Source organism: Pollachius pollachius, assembly GCF_949987615.1.
Source record: "Pollachius pollachius genome assembly, chromosome: 12".
Lineage (NCBI taxonomy): Eukaryota > Metazoa > Chordata > Actinopteri > Gadiformes > Gadidae > Pollachius > Pollachius pollachius.
In genome coordinates, this window is record NC_136945.1 from 11,681,702 (window position 1) to 11,699,168 (window position 17,467).

The following is a 17,467-nucleotide window of genomic DNA, read 5'->3' on the forward strand; positions in this document are numbered from 1 at the left end:
CTCGCATGCTTGAGCTCTCTCACTCTCTCTCTCTCTCTCTCTCTCTCTCTCTCTCTTCATGCCAGGTTGGGTCAGTGTGGCCTGCAGGCTGGAGGAACCCAGCTGGGAGATCTGGAGCTCTCGTAGCAAAATGGGATTAGAGGACTCCCCCGATGTGTGGCACTGTGCACCCATGTGTGAAAGCTCTTGCTGTCATCAATATTGAAGAGGCAAGCACGGTGAGCCATCAGCAAATCCGATTGCATGCAGAGAATGCTATGGTCTCAACTGAAAAGGCTGCGGATCTCTCCCTCTTTCTCTCTCTCTCTCTCTCTCTCTCTCACTCTCCCCCCCCCCCCCCCCCCCCCCCCCACCCCCCCACCCCCCGAACGTCTCCTCTCACATTATTGTGGCCCCCAGGAGAGTGTTCTCCATCATGTCATGCCATGTAGCAAACAGAGGCAATCATGCAGACTCCTGGCCTCCGGGGCTGCTCGCACCGACGAGAGAAAGGCAACTTTGCCACTTCATCATCTCCACAAAGCTCAAGCACAAGGCCACCAAAAGGTACGAGAGCGGATCTCTCATTGCAGGCCTGCCGCTGAGAACCCCTTGCCTTGCTTTCCTGGGGGTCGGATACTCCTCAATATCCCCTCTTCCTATTCCTAGAGCGCCAGACGTGCATGCTTACACCTGTGCTTTCATGTCAAGCAGGACCGTCGGGGAGGGGGGGATAGGGCCCTGTTGGGCAGGAGGATGCCAGCAGATGCCTGCCGTAAGATTTAAATTCATGAGTCCCATTGACTCACAATTTGGGTTTGTGGCAATCAGAGTCATTCTGGTGTGAAGAATGCCATGCTGTTACAAGTGTGCAAGTCCACAACAGAACAGTGTCCTGTTAGGGGTTTAGACTTTATTGATGTTGGCTTACACACTCCAAAGATGATTTGTGCTGCAATCCCGATTTTTCAAGATGTGGCAGGAGAAAGCACCTGTGATGACGAGATAGTGTCATTTTTAAAAGTGTTTGTTGCAGTGTGTGTGTGTGTGTGTGTGTGTGTGTGTGTGTGTGTGTGTGTGTGTGTGTGTGTGTGTGTATGTGTTTATTGCATGCATGCATATGTGTGTGTGGAGATTGTATGCACTTTCGTATATATAGATGTTGTGTTTTCTCTACATGTGCAAACATGTGCATTGGTGTTGTTTCACCACTGGGGGATGTGATTGAACAAGGAGGCGTGTGTATTAACAGGTGATTGATCAGCCCGCAGCCCACTCCGAGAGAAGACGCATGTGGAGGTCAAACGAGAGCGTTCCAAATAGACCTGTCGGAGCTAGCCTGGGGGGGTGGGGGCTGGCTAACTGGTTGGACAAGGGCATTTCTTTCCCACTACAAGTGCCCTTGGTTTAGTGTGCTGGAGTGGGACAATGCCTATGTATTATTCACCAAGACTCACAAGGTGATAAATTGAGGGCCTCCTATCCAGCGGCAATAGAATATATATGCACAAGTACTTATCAATGTTAATCCCATGTCTGGGGACCTGGTCAGTGAATTAGTGGTGGAGGCATAACAATGTATCAGCGCTGTGAGGGCACCATTATTTAACAAAAGATATGTATATTTATCTCCTCGGAGATGAGTTGGAGGAATGCAGTTGGCCTAGTATATCTTCTAACCGATCTCTCTTTTAATTCAGAGGGAGTCGATGGAGGCTTCTGTATTTAATTAGGGTTAACGTTTTTTGATGCCTTATCGGCCGCATGGTTCTGCGCAACGTTGTGTAACATAAAACACATTGCTAAAACAAGACTGCAGTTCATACGATTCAGTAGTTTCAGTGCAAAACAAGTGTTTTGTTGCATTCATGTTGAAACATGTGCGTTTACGTTTGTGCGTTTATGTCTGTGTTTGTCTCATGTGTGCGTAGCCAAATTTGTAGCCATTACATGGTGCAACATTTTAACTAGTACGCTTGTGCTCTTGCTCATGTCTCTTCTTCTTTCTGTCTGTCAGTGGTTGCCTGCCTGTGTCTTTGCCGTCACGATGGTTCCTGAAACGTAATCAAAAACCCCTCCTGAATAAATACGAGAGCTCCTACTCCTCTCACACGAAATGCTTCATCTGGAGAGGTGACACCTTATATTCTGTATTTCTCCATCACAGGTAATACTCCATTCATCTCTTTCTTTCTCTCTCTCTCTCTCTCTCTCTCTCTCTCTCTCTCTCTCTCTCTCTCTCTCTCTCTCTCTCTCTCTCTCTCCCTCTCTGTCTCTGGCTCTGCTACAATCATATCAGTGCAATTGGGTTCTGGCGGGCAGGGGGTGGGGGGAGGTGGAAGCAAATCCTGCGATGACACCCGCCAGCCTTTGTTTTCCACATAGAAAACTGGATGTCTGCCACGGAGCTTTCCAGAATACAAATGAGGGTGCTTAGCGAGTCAAAGTTAGTGACCTGAGGAGCTGCGATAGAGCAGAGGAGCCAGGAGAGGTGGGGCAGGGCGCGGGCAGACACCATCTGCCACCAATACAACTGGAAATGTCACATTTTATCACCGGAGGCCTCGCTTGCACCCACATCAGTCGGGGCCCGACGCCATATAGACGACCACCACCTCATGCTCCCTTTTTTTTTTACAAACGGGGTTGTGAGTTTTGGCCAATGGAAGGGCAGACCTTTTGTCACACCCCATTCACCACGGATATCTCGGTAGGATCAGTAATACACATTACGTACCACCCAGTCCAGACACGGAGTGATTTAGAAACACAGTGCAAAGGCAAAGCGTTCCTGGGGGAAAAATAACTTATCACACTACGATATAAAATCATCACTAAATGCTTCCGACTGTGGCGCTGTGTGTGTGTGTGTGTGTGTGTGTGGGGGGGGGGGGGGGGGGGGGGGGGGGGTGCATCTGTGTGTGTGTGTGTGTGTGTGTGTGTGTGTGTGTGCGCGCGCGTGTGTGTGTATGCGTGCACGTTTATGTCTGTGTGGGTGTGCGTGTATGCATGAAACAGATAAAACGTGTGCACGAGATGAAGATTACTTAATAATAATGAAATGCTCTTTTTTCCTACTTGTGTGTTCTATGTTCACATTGGTTTCTTTCCAATTCTGTTTCCGCTCCTTCTCCTTAGTGATTTGGCTGTCAGTTCTCCCTCTCTCTCTCTGCCCCCACTCTTTAAACTAGTTCAACTTCATTTTTTATTCCATTGCAGCCCCCTTTTCCTCCCTCTACCCACCGCCCTTCCCCGTCTCTCCCCCATACCCTCCCCCTGCTCTCACTAACCACAGGTGGTGGGTTCTACATAAAGACCCTACCACAAAATAAAAGGGAAAATAAATAAATTCCCCTCGCTCGTCATTTCGTATACAACACAGTCAGGGTTTTAGGCCTGTCAGGCAATTAATGCAGCCGTCCGCAGGCACACAGAGTGCCTCTGTCCCAAACAAAGTCTATTCAAGGGCCGTGGAGAGGAGAACCCGATGTTTTCAGTTGTATCCAGGAGATGATAATGACCCCCTTGGAATGGATCTCCCTGTCCCTCCCATTGAGACGCTAGACATCCGAGATGATATGGCAATATCTTTTTAAGGAGACCCATAATTATTCAAAATTATTATTTATTTTCTCATTATTCATGGTGACATTTTCAATGTTAACGTTGTGATATAGATTACAGTGTGCAGGAGCCTTGAGAAGAGTGTTGAATTTGAAAAAAGTAAATCAATTTATTTTTAGTTTGGCATTTGATCCTGGCTATTTTTTGTGGCTTGTTATCTATAAAGACTTCTGATTTTGCTAACATAAAATACTGCTTTTCTATTATGATTATTATGATTATTATTATTATTATTATTATTATTATTGTTATTATTTTTGATTATATTCTATTGTTGCCAGTTTAGTAAAGTGGCTAGATACATTTACAGATGGCCAAAAAAAAGGCTTAACAACTAATCCACAAACTTTACATTGATAAAAACATGTGGAAAATAAAATCTTTGAGGCCAGATTGGGTCCTTTCCATGGAATATATCACATAGTTCCTTATTTTGTGTTTTCATGAAAGATTTAACCTACATTAATATTTTTAAATATACAAGGATCAAATTTTCATATTATAAACTTACGAGTTGGTCACCATCGATAAAGTATCACCAAGATGTAGTAGTAGGCCTATGCATGCGCTCAGAAACAGACAAAACATGGATGACATGACCCTTATAATTTTGAAAAGGATTTTATGAAAGAGCAACATTGCCATCTATCAACTAATACCAGAACAACAGACGAATGTTAAAATATCTACCGCAAGCCATTTATAGTAGGCCTACACTATTTATTTTTTAAGTGCTTGGCCTATATGATCAGATAAATGTGAGGCTTTGGCGTGAAAAACAAATATTTATTTGTTTGAATACATTATTTTATGATTTAGCAGTGATACAGATGGTAGTGAGTCAGTCGACTTAGGTCTGCAAACATGAATTTCCCTAACTACAAAATATGATGTCAATAAGGTCGGCTACAGGAATCAATAATTCTATCAGGAGAATCAATGCATGGATATGATACTATATCTCAAGGCACCATCCTTTCAACTGACCTTTCCACACGCACGCACAAGCAACTCGACATTCTAGGTGTAACACATTGTCGAGCTCGTGATGCATGTCATAATGTCACACATCAGTTTGCATAGGATGCATCGGGGCTGACACCCAAGTGAAAGGATAATGCTGCTTTGAGTTCCAGCAGGTCCCCCTGTGTGCATGGGACTCAGAGTTTCCATGCCCTGACATCCTCCAACCCTGTCTGTGAAGGATCGTAGGTAGAGGATGATATAGCACGCTGCGTTTGCAATTAGATTGTGTTAGGCCCACCAACCCACAGGGGGAAAAAGGATAAATAAGGAACAATTCATGCACGACCATACACGCCTTAAAACCACATATGTGCACACATACACACACACACAATGTATTTTTTGTAGAAAGACGTTTTTTTCTTCACCATCATTTCATGCATAATGTCACAGATCTCTATGCTCCCCAGCGACCATGCCGTCCTGTGAATCTTAATTCTGCTTCCTGATTGGTTTATTTCGCAAACGCCACAGTGAATCATGCCTCTAATTAATCGCAATGATGCATCGATTCCATCCTCCTTACTTTTCCTTCCTTTGCAATCTCACAATTTGTATGCGCTGATCCGCACAATTTGCAAAGACAATACACATAGAAAATGTCACGAAACATACAACTATAAACGCACTACTACGACTACGAGGGGGAATTAAAATGGCAAACATGCAACACATCACATCGGTGTTGCAACAGCCTGCCTCTCTTGCCATCCCCTCCCTCTCTCCCTCCCTCCCTCTCTTGTGGCTCTGACGCGCTCAGCTACTCCCTCCGTCACTCCCCTTCCCCTCTAACGGCCTCCGACAGCTGGAGATGAAAAAGAACTTTCGATATCAAACACCTATACAAAGGAGGGTCTGACCTTTGATCAACAGGCTGTTTGATGTGGTGACACCACATTTGCATGGAGTGGAACCTGGGCAGCGGACGCGGGGCCGACGCCCGGGTTGTGTCAGCGCGTGAGGAAGGTCAAGGGCCCCTTTAGGAGAGAACAAGCCCTCTCATGTCCCACGAGAGCCCCCATCAAGCATTTGATGTCCGACACGCCAAAACTGAACTGAGGCTGCTGTCAGGGGCGGGAAAAAAATGGAATTGCCGCTGAAAACTGTGTGAGCGGTTCATTTTGACTCACAGCCCGGAGCGAAAAATGATTCTGGGGGGGAGGGGGAGCACAGGTGGAACCCAACCATCAGATGTTGTGTTATGCTCAGACCGTAGGAGACATTGGCTGGTGTTTGTCAGTTGTCTGCATGCTTGCCAAACAACCCTGTGCTTAGTGCTCCCGCCAGGCCTCACATGAACATGAAACAACAGGCATATAAAAGAATCCCGCTGCACTCCAGTTGTATGACCGTTCTTGTTAAACAGTACATCGAAGAGCACTCCACACTACAATACCACACACATAACCGGGACTACATTTGCCAGTGTATGCTGAGTGTTTTTCAAAGCGTAGACTCGCCCTATCTTGAATGTCATCCATTGATCTCGGGCTGGGAGGATGAGCGGAGATATGAAGCTGTTTAATTATTCAACTTGGCACGCCATTTTTCTCTGTGAGTGGCCCAAAATAAAGCTGTCAGTCCCACTGAACATCTTTCACCTGGCCAACGGTCTGTGCCCTCATTAGCCACAGGACACCAGACACTACGAGGGTGGGGGGGGGGGGGTAAGGAAAGGACAGAAGGAAAAGAGAGAAGCGGAGGAGAGTAGAGGTGGAGAGGAGAGGAGAGGAGGAGGGGATGGGAGGGGAGAGAAAAGGAGGAGGGGAGGACAGGAAAGGAGAGGGAGGGGCAAGGAGAAGAGAGAAGATGGAGACAGGGGGAGGAGAGGAGGGAAGACAAGATAGGAAAGGGAGACATGAGGAGTGGAGTGAGAGGAGAAGAGTCAAAAGGAAAGGGGAGTGGAGGAAATGGAATGAAAGGATAGGAAATACAAGGACAGAAGCGGAGAGGAAAGGAATAAAGTAAAATAGAAAGAAACATCTCTCATTGAGGATGCAAGGCATTAGTTGATTGTTGCCATTCAATATCTTCAGAATAGTGCATCAACAAGCTATTGGGAAAATATGCCACAAGAAAACTAATACAGTGTAAAACTTCATTATTTGAGATAATTTACATGATCATTATTTGAATACTACAAATTGTTTACTTCATTCGGCAGGGCCACTTCCTGTCTTGCTAGTGTCTGATATGCAATCCATTTAAGTACCAAAAAATCAGCACATGTAATCCTACCAATGGATTAAATGGAATAAACAGGTATACTATCACACAATTGCAACATTGACAACCGATCCAGAATCAGACAGGCATTATTAGGTGCTGTGTTTCACAGCTAGCTACATTTGCAGACATTGGTTTAAAATGATAAATAACGTAGCAGAAGTGTGAAATGAATACTGAATAACCTAACCCAAGTAGACGTTGTAATTATTTAATTGGTAATTAAAAAGCTGAAAGTTTTGTGCCCTGCAAGAAACGATCATGTGTCCGGGAATATCGTAGACACCTCGATAATGACCTCACGTCAATAAAACACCGGTATGACCTCACGTGACCTCACCATAGCTCCTGAAATCAGTATGAGGTCACAAGCGACGTTCCTGGATTTTTCCCACTTGATCGATATCTTTCTGCGATGTAATTATCTTACGCTCATTAATTATCTTCTCAAGGCTCATTTCCTGACATGCTCATCCATTTGGAAAAGGAATCCAATTGCTTGGGGGATGCAGAAAGGGGGGCGGGAGACTAAATCCTAATTTATATTCTGCCACCAGGCCCGATCCCCCCCAGTCTGAGACTGGCAGAGCGTCACAGGTGTCATTGACTGCAAAGCATTTTGTCATCCAAGACCCCACAAGTGACAGACAGACCAATGCCAAATCAATACGTTCCTCAGATGAACCAAATGCAAATGCAACCTTGCTGCCAAGTGGAGCATTATACAAAGGCCGACTAAGTGCACCTGCAGCCAGTCCTGGGTAGGCCTACTCCATCCGGAGAAAACAAACGTTAAAAAGATACGATATGGACTGAAGTATCGAACAGGAGAGCGGACATGAATCAATGGGGTGACGTTTTTTGTTCAGTTTAACCAAAGGATGCATTGCAACCATGAGCAATAACTCCATTATATTCCTGTTGAACACATAGCTGAGTGGTGATGTCATTCAGCTCAGCATTATGTGATTATATAAGCTATCACGTAAGAATTATGTGATAGCTGGGTTGAGGGGTGGAGGGCAGGGGGTGACGAACGAGGGCCAAGAGATTCACTCAAAGAACTGTCTTATTGCACATTGATCGGCCCCTGATCCACCCAATATTTCAGAGGCGTTGAGGACGAGCCGGTGAGCACTTTGCTGACAGCTACAGCGCTGTGCTGGAGGTCAATGGGTGACAAGGCTAGATGTGCTCACCCCTCAACCAAGATCCCCGATCTGTCCAGAACGAGCCCCAACCCCATTCCATCTCCCCCCAAACCGTCCGGACCACTCGAACACCGGACCACCGGAACCTCCATTGGCTGGGGAGTTCCACTGGGCAAAGAGTGTGACTACCTCATCCATTGTGTTTCCCATAAATAAATTCTAACAACTAAACTTACTGGACAGACATTTTAATTTGGTTACCATGCTTGTCAAATCAAAAATATAATTGTATTTATTGCAGTTCATTAACTGGTGAAAACCGGGGCTGTATGTTGTTTCGTGTTCTGTTTCATAAGTCCCTTGAGAGATAGTTAATTGATGTCCAGGCCAACGGTAGAGGACATGGCGGTGTAAGTGTTGAAGGTCAGGGCTAATCCAGCAGGGGGCACCGATGTGTCATCCTCGGTCACCGCTAGATTCATTCCCTTGTGATCCCGCTGCCTCCTGTACGGCGAGGACAGCCGCTTGTGCTCACTACTGGCACACTGACGCCATCTGGTGTCTGTATCCTTCTTTCAGAAATTGTAACGAGAACCACGCATTTTTATTATTAATCGTTTTGAAACATTATGGTTCTGTATTACTGAGCCATCAAATGATGCATTTTATTTTCTTTGTCTGGTTTTGGAGTTGGAGTTGGCCTCACCCGGCCTGCCATACATGTGGCTGCACACTACTAATAGTTTGGCTGCAAACAGGCCAGGATTACAGAGAGAAGTCAAACGTATGTATGTTAGATACGTATGTTAGATAACGAGAGAGAGAAAGAGAGAGAGAGAGAGAGAGAGAGAGAGAGAGAGAGAGAGAGAGAGAGAGAGAGAGAGAGCGTGTGTGTGTGGGGGGGGGGAACTTTATATCCGTTTGTACGTATAGGATGTAGAGAACAATGCACAATATTATTTGAATGGATGGCATGTAAATATCAAATATCTGAAGATACACGTAAACCGCAACTATTTCAACTTTATTTTACCTGTTGTTACCACAAGGGGGCAAACTATCTCCTGTGTTTGTAGGTATGCCGCTCACGGACTGAGCCGACTTCAGCCAAATTGGGTAGAGAAAGTTAACCTCGAGTGCTTAAGTATTAAGTATGTGTGTAACTATTTAGTTTTATTCAAGAAGAGGTAAGCCATAGTTTATTAGACTATTTTGAAATAAAAAAATAATACCACACTATTTTACCTAGGATGTCACAGGAGGACATGCAAGGTTTGATATCTTCAATATGTTTTTGTATAAATTTGTAATTTATCGTTTGCTATGAAGCAGGAAACCATTCAGGGGGGCGGGGGGGGGGGGGGCTGTGCTTGGTGCGGGTGGGAGTTAGGCCCCCACAGCGACTCAGTTTGACGTAGGGAGACGAGACAGGAAACAGGTGTCACCCATGACCTTCACAGTTTAAACACTACCGCCCGACTTCCAGACCGGCATGCTGGTGAAGAGGCTATCTCTTCTACCCCTGGTACCTATTTCCGCCTGCTACCCCTGAACCGCCCCTGGGAGAACATTGCAACCCGGGAAACCCCACACTCCCACGTTTGTCAACACATTATTTCCAATGTGAGAATTTTAATGTGCCTTCCAAACCATGTGCACGGCGAAGAGTGTTTAACAACACCACACACCACACAGCCACACAAACGCAAACTCACACTCACACATGCACACGCACACACTCACACGCGCACACACACACACACACACACACACACACACACACACACACACACAGTATTTCACTATCGTGCTCATTTGAAGTTCAATCTCATTTGACCTCTGAACGATGAAGAAGAAGCAAAAAAAAAACTAGCAATAACCCGTAAATCCGAACGAGCGGATTATGTGAAGCCGGAGCCGATTGGGAAGTCTGCTGGCTGCGGGGTTGATCTGGGCCGGGCGGTGTTGATGTCCGGTACCTGCTGCTGTCAGCACCCCCTCGTATCACTTCTGACCACCGCTGAGCTTTTCTTTTTTTTAATCATCAGAAAATGATTAAATCTGCAGATTATGTAGGTCGATAACGTTGACTGTAACTGGATGGAGAAGCGCTTGATTTCCTCGGTGGCAGACTGTCAAACAAAAGTTAGAGGACACACACAGGCTACGCCGTCTCTACACAAACCCCTCCGATAGGTGACTTCAAAACCAATTGAATCATGGAGAGACGCGATGAAGGCACCCCGAGCCAATATGGAGGCCGCTACTGTTCGCACCACAGGAGGCTGTTTGCTGAAGTTTTTGCATCATGACATTCAGTGAAGCTCAGTGTTTCTTGTCGCGCTCCCCTTATAGCGAGGCTGCGGTGACTCAGTAAACACTAATGGTTATCCTGCCTGTGCATCTCTGGTATGGGCCTGACTGCCAACTGTTTGACACGGAGGCCACGGAGACAGATGGCAACCAAATGAGTTTTATTGCCTGCCTTTACCACATGCTTGTCCCAATCACATCAGTCATGAGCACTTCAGGCCCTGCTCTCGTTCACTTGCTTTTTCTCTCTCACCCTCTCTCTCTCGCTTCATGTCTCTTTCTCTCTCTCTCTGTCTGTCTCTCTCTTTATGTCTTTCTGTCTGTCTTTCTCTTCATGTCTGTCGGTCTGTCTGTTTGCCTGTCTCTCTCTCTCTCTTTCTCTCTTGCTCTCGCTCTCTGTCTCTCCCTTAATGTCTGTCTGTGTCTCTCTTTGTCTCTCTCTCTATCTGTATATATATATATATATTTAGATACGTGATTTTTGTTAAAAAATAATAATAAAATAAATACACACACACGCATGTGTGTGTGACCAAGTGTTTATTGAGGATTTGTGAGCATGTGTGTGCGTGTGTGTGCGAGCTTGTCAGTGTCATGTTGCCGCATTATATGCTGACACTGTGCAGCATGCTACAGGTCCACCTGGTGTGTGAGAGGAGTTTACCAACTGCTGCTGCTCCGATGTCACACACACACACACACACACACACACACACACACACACACACACACACACACACACACACACACACACACACACACACACACAATCGTATGTTTGCCAACGACAACTTATGCTTGTGCACGGCCCACTATGCACTGATTCTAAAAGGACAAGTGCAGGCAGCCCATGCCAACGTGCACACGTGTCTGTACGTCACACTGTGAGTTATTTGAATATGAAGTGAGTTTTGCATTGTATGCACGGAAATTGTCCATAGGCCAAAATCAAATAAAAATATACGGGGCCCCAGCTGTCAAAGGGATCTTTGTTCTGGGTAGGTAGCCCACTAACACTGTACGGTAATCTTATGCTTCCTTACTAAGTCATGTTCTTCTGGTTGTTTATTGAACCGTGAGCCAAGACATTTTTAGGTTCGTACCCCCTTGCACATGCTCGAATCCATTGATCGGAGGCATGAAGGAAATGACCAGATAGCCCCAGGAGAGATCAAAAAGTTGTCTAGCCATGAAGACCGCATTGCGCAATTATACCACACCCGAGCAAAAGTGGAAACGTGGAGAGCCATTACGTCGTTTCAAGATTAAAACAAGGCCGTCATAACACGAAGAAACAAAAGCCAATTCACCTCTGAGTGTGTGCGGTCAAGATCCCAGATAAGGAATCAAAGTTGTGAACTGGCACCGGTCGAAGGTAGGTCGAAGGTAGGGTGGAAATGTGTGGCGATCACACGGCCACACTATCGCGGTCCGATAGAGGCCCAATCTTATCAGCCGCACTGCAGCGGAGGGCGGCTGGAGAAGTGGCCCCGCCAGGCGCCCAAAGCCCCACACTCGAGATGAAAGACGGCGCGTCTGGAGGCTCCGTTCACCAGGCGGGAACGTAAACGCTTGTTCAGGCTGTGATATCGTGAGAGTGATGAGATCCGTTTTATATATATATACACACAATGATTTCTTGATTTTATTTTTATTCCACGAAAAAAATCAAAATTTGAAGGTGAAAGGAAAGCCATGCTGTTGAACTGCTTGGATCCAACGAGGGCTGAGAAGCATATGCCAAGGATTTCTCCCTTCTATATTGTGTTCAGGCAAAACACAACTCACATCAGGAATGTGTTCTTCTGCAGCTTCTCAATGTGTTTGTTTTGTTGTCTTGTGTCGTGTCTCAGATGGGATAAGAGCTGAAGGAGAGGCTTAGAAATACTACATAAAAAAGTGTGTGTTGGTTTTTCCTGCAGAGGAATTCAGTTCTTGTTCTCGTTAACACGTGTTTGTTTGTGGTGGAACCAGCAGCAGCAGCAGCACAAGCAGGGCAATAAGGACGAGGGAGAGGTGCACGGCAAGGAAACTACATCCCCCCCCCTGCTCACCTCCTGAGACGGACAAGCCCCTATTATCCCCCCTCCCGGTTTCTCAGAGTGGGGGACTCAGAATTGGACCTTTGTGTGTGTGTGTGTGTGTGTGTGTGTGGGTGTGTGTGTTTGTGTGTGTGCATGTGTGTGTGAATTCTTCGTCTGCACACACTTTCCCAGACTGTGTCCGGCCACCAAACAGATGGGGCCTGTGTGTGCAGAAGACACATGCTTGCAAACACACACACACACACACACACACACACACACACACACACACATATGCATCCGCACACACACATAGAAACACACAGATGCAACAAACACTCACACATAAACTGCCATACACAGACGCACGCATGCACACACACACACACACACACACACAAACGCACATACACACGCACACACACACACACACACACATACTGTCACACGGTTGGTCAGACCACAGGACTTGTCACACCCCAATGCCAGACCCTCTCATGCCCCATTAATAATAATAATTATAAAAGCCGCTCCATAACAACAAGGGTAAGGGATTTGGAGGAGCCCCCCGTCTCCCTATGAGGAGCCCCTCACCCCGCTCTCTCTCTCTCTCGCTGTGAAGAAGGGAACACACAGTCCTGTTTTTGTAACGGGGCCGCAATTGAAGCCATTGAGAAGGACTGCATCATATTAGGAGGGAGGAAGGAGCAGCACTGGGACCCCAGCTCTATAGTTTGCCTTTGTTCACGCCGTCGGACGTTTTCGTGGTAAACAGCGTGGCTCGGTGGAAGGTAACGTGTTGCCACGGCAACCAGAGTCCATAATTGTTCCCCAAAGTTCCTTAGTGTGTGCAGCTGCTAAGCCTCTCCCATCAGAGCCGTTCTGACCGGCGGGTGATCATGGGGGGGGGGGGGGGGGGTCTTTGGACTCTCCCACTTTGGTTCTTTTCAATAAAAAAGAATATCAAGGACGCTGCAGCCTTCCATGAACCTCCCTGTTCACAGTCGTGCCAGCTCTCCCCTTTATCTCTCTCTCTCTCCCCCCTCGGTCTCATTCAGCCTCTCCTCTGCCCCTCACGTATTCTCTCTTTCCTACCGTCACTCGGCCCCTCGGCCTGCTGCCAGCTCTGTCACATAGCTTCTTTATACCTTCACTCAATGTCTTTCAAGACCCCCTCACTCTCTCTCTCCCCCACCTCTCTCCCACCTCTCTCTATCTCTCTTTCATCCCTCACTCTCACTCACTCCATCTATTTCTTTCTCTCTCTCTTAGTCTCTCCTCCCTCTCCCTCTATCCCGCTATCTTGCTCGCACACACACACACACACACACACACACACACACACACACACACACACACACACACACACACACACACACACACACACACACAGGCTCTAGGTCGTTGGCAGGTAACTCTATGCAGGGAGATAGCGGGGTGGTAAGGCCAATTTGCTCGCTAGGAAAGCCACTTTCCTCAGCCTGTCGAGGCTGTGTCAGTTTTGACACTCAGCAAATATGTTCTGTGATTCATATCGCATGCGGGAACCAGATCCCGTTTCATATCAGCGCCTGGGATACAGAGGAAACACCATTGCCTTATCACATGGCTGAAATGCCTTTTTGTAATCAGCAGACGCAAAATAAAAAAGGATTTTCCCGAACAGTGAGCAGATAACATTTATCCATGGACAATATGGGTTTGTGTGTGTCTGTGTGTGTTCGCTGTGTGTGTCTGTGTGTGCATTCATGTCAATGTGTGTTACCGTAATGCACATGTGTGTGACACAGCATACAGCTTCAGAGGTCTGACCAACCCTTCCTGCCGTTCAACAGCATGACAAACCAGAACGTTTTCCTGGTTTGTCTCCAAAGCAGCTTACAGTGAATACATGTGACATTACATGACATGAATGAGCAGGTACGGCTTTGGCCATCTTAATTCAAGGAGGCCTAGAGGTGGACTGCCAACATCGGGGTTCAAACCGAAATGTTTGGGCTGGGAGTCAAACACCTGGACCACTCTACTAGACTATATCACCAATCCCTCCAATCCAAGGTTTTTTTCTGCCCGGGACTTCCTCCAAATCAACGGTCATGCCCTGATAACGGCATGGCAACATCTGGGGCAGAAGGTAGTGCCAGGAGCAGGTGCTAGGGGGGAAAGACCCAGGGGCAGAGACCCTGTGTCTGGGGAAGAGACCCCAGAACCAGTGTGGTGAGAAAATCACAACTCACCAGGGACAGGCTGAGGGCCAGGTGCTTCCTAGGGCCTAGATGTCCAGCTGTGTGTGTGTGTGTGTGTGTGTGTGTGTGTGTGTGTGTGTGTGTGTGTCAGTGTGTGTGTGTGTGTGTGTGTGTGTGTGTGTGTGTGTGTGTAATTAGGAAAACCGGACTTTGAATGCCAACGAAAGAACACAGGACAGAACATGGAGACATTGTGTCCCCAGGTGACACAATGCACGTGTGACACAATGCACATAGGATGGCACGTCAGCTGCCATCCTACCAACTGGACCTCCAGGGGGTCCTTGACCTCCAGGAACACTTGAGAGGCCTGGAAGGCTTTTTGAAATCACCTGTACGATTTTCTTCCAGATTCCTTCAACCTGGTTGATAATTAAATAACATTGAACACTTAAAGTCACAGGCCCAATACAGCCACATTGTCAAAGGGGTTGGGAGGGTGGATGAGGGGGGCGGTGTTCCTCTCCAAGGTTCAGCTCAGCCGAACGAACAAACATACACACACACAAACACACACACACACACAAACAGACACACACACACACACACACACACACACACACACACACACACACACACACACAAACCTAGCGTTGCATGATCCTACATGATGTGTATACGGTTTCATTGCTGGTGTGTGCGGTCCAACTTTACTGCACAAAGCCTGCACACAGACATTAACCATTGTTTCTGTCAAACACAATATTGTTGAAGGATTTTTTAGGCAAACCTTAAGAATTCTTCCTGAAATCCCATGCATTCCGAACAGGAACAGGGAGAAGGATATCCCATTACCTCCATGAAGGAAATTTGGAAGACACCACGAGATAGAAAAAAAAAATCGCTGAAACATTTACATGAAATACTTCTTAAGCTGCTACATACTCTACTCCTGAGCACAGGGAGGGAGAGAGAGCTGCGATCGGAACGCTTTTCCTAATGGAAACATAACTGACATAGTGACAGCCATCAGCCACAGATGTTTGTTTTCCTCATTTCGTCGCCTATTGACATAGCTGTTGCTTCGTTCCGGCCTGTCCTGTCCTTTCAGCCGCCCCGCCAACCCTGTCGCAGCAAGCCTTCGCCTAGGTTACAAGCCCGGAGGAATTGATTTCCCACACCCTGCCCCCCCCCCTGGGGTGGAAGCTTACAGATAGCTGACTGTTGGGACTGCAAGGTGTGTCTGCGTCGGTGTCAGCGGGGAAAGACTACCTCTGTACAAACACAGAGCCATCTCTCCGAGCTCCTGCCGGAGCTCTGTGGGACGAGGGAGAAGCAGTCAAGATGTTCCCCAGCTGTGGAGGGGGTTTCACAGAGCCCTGACAACTGCTTGTTTCCTCCCCATCGTGGAATTCTGACATGCTGACCAAATCCTCTTTGTTAATTTGGGGGGGGGGGTTTCCAGCCAGAATAGTGGTGTGAAATTTCACTTAGTGGGGCAAACCGTGAAGTCCAGCTGTTGCCTGTACTTGCTTTAAGGTCCAGCTGGTTCAGGTCCCGCTCATGTGTTTCCACCCGCTTGTGTGTGTGTGTGTGTGTGTGTGTGTGTGTGTGTGTGTGTGTGTGTGTGTGTGTGTGTGTGTTTGTTTGTGTGTGGGGGACAAGTGAGGAAAAAATGGAAAAGAGAGATGGATTGTATCATTTTCATTCCACTTAAAGGAATAGATTGAGTGTCTGGCATCGGATGTGATCCCGTCTCACAGTGAAGTAGCTTTAACACGATATGTCCGAGGCTTTGGACGCCAACACGAATGCCAATGTTCAAATAGCTCGCTTTTCATACTTCATTAAAAAGAAACACAAGTCATTTGTTAAAAAACGACGAGCATCTGTGCGTTCTTTACCCTCCCCCTCCATTCCCTCCTCCCCCTCCTCCCCTTTAACAACATCTCGCTCCACCCTGGAGAATAACAGGTGGAGAACATGATATAATGGGTGGGTGGAGGCAGGTCATCTCCCCCGGGTGAGCAGGCATTGGTTGGTTGGGGGGGAGGTTGGATGAGCTACTTTGCCTGTCCCCCCAGGGAGGGAAGTCAGTACAGCCTGTACCAATCACCTTTATCTCATCTCGCCTCATCTTCCTCCCCTTAAACCTTCTCACCACTCCTATCTGCTCCTCTTCCCTTCTCCTCCTCCAAACTCCTCTGACCTCCCCTCTCCACTCCTCCCCCGCCTCTCTCCACTTCTCCCCCGCCTCTCTTCACTCCTCCACCCTCCTCTCTTCTCTCCTCCACCTCCGCTCTCCTCCAACCTCCTTCCCTCTCCTCCCTCCTCTCTCCTCTCCTCCATCCTCCTCTCTCCTGTATTCCACCCTCCTCTGTCTGCTCCTCAGCCCTCCTCCCCTCTCCACCCTCCTCTCTCCACTCCTATTCTTTCCTTTTGAGCTCCTCATCTCCTCAAGTCTTCTGTCATCTGATCTTCTCTCTCTCTACACTCCTTCCCTGCTCCTCTTCACTGCTCTTTTCCCTTGACTCCTCTCCTCGTGCATCTCTAACATCTCCTTCCCCCTTTCTTCTGTCTGTGCAATCAGCTCATCGTTTACTTACTTACTCTACTGCCTTCTCCTCTTCTCTCTTCCCACTACCCCAAATTCTCCTCTCTTCTCCATCTTGTCTTTTCTTCTCTGCCCTCCAATCCCTCTCATCTCCTCTGTTCTCCTCTCTACTCCTGTCCTTTCCTCTTGCCTCCTCTCCTCTCGTCTCCTCTTCCTCTCCTCCTTTTGCCTCCATTCACTGTGCTCCTCACCTCTGTCCTCTGGTCCCCTCTGATCTCCTCAACCGTTCCCTTCTCTTGTCTCATATCCTCGCTCCTCCTCTCCTCTCCCCCCCCCCCCCCCCCCGTCGCCTTTCGTCTCCTCTTCCTCTCCTCTCTTTGCCTC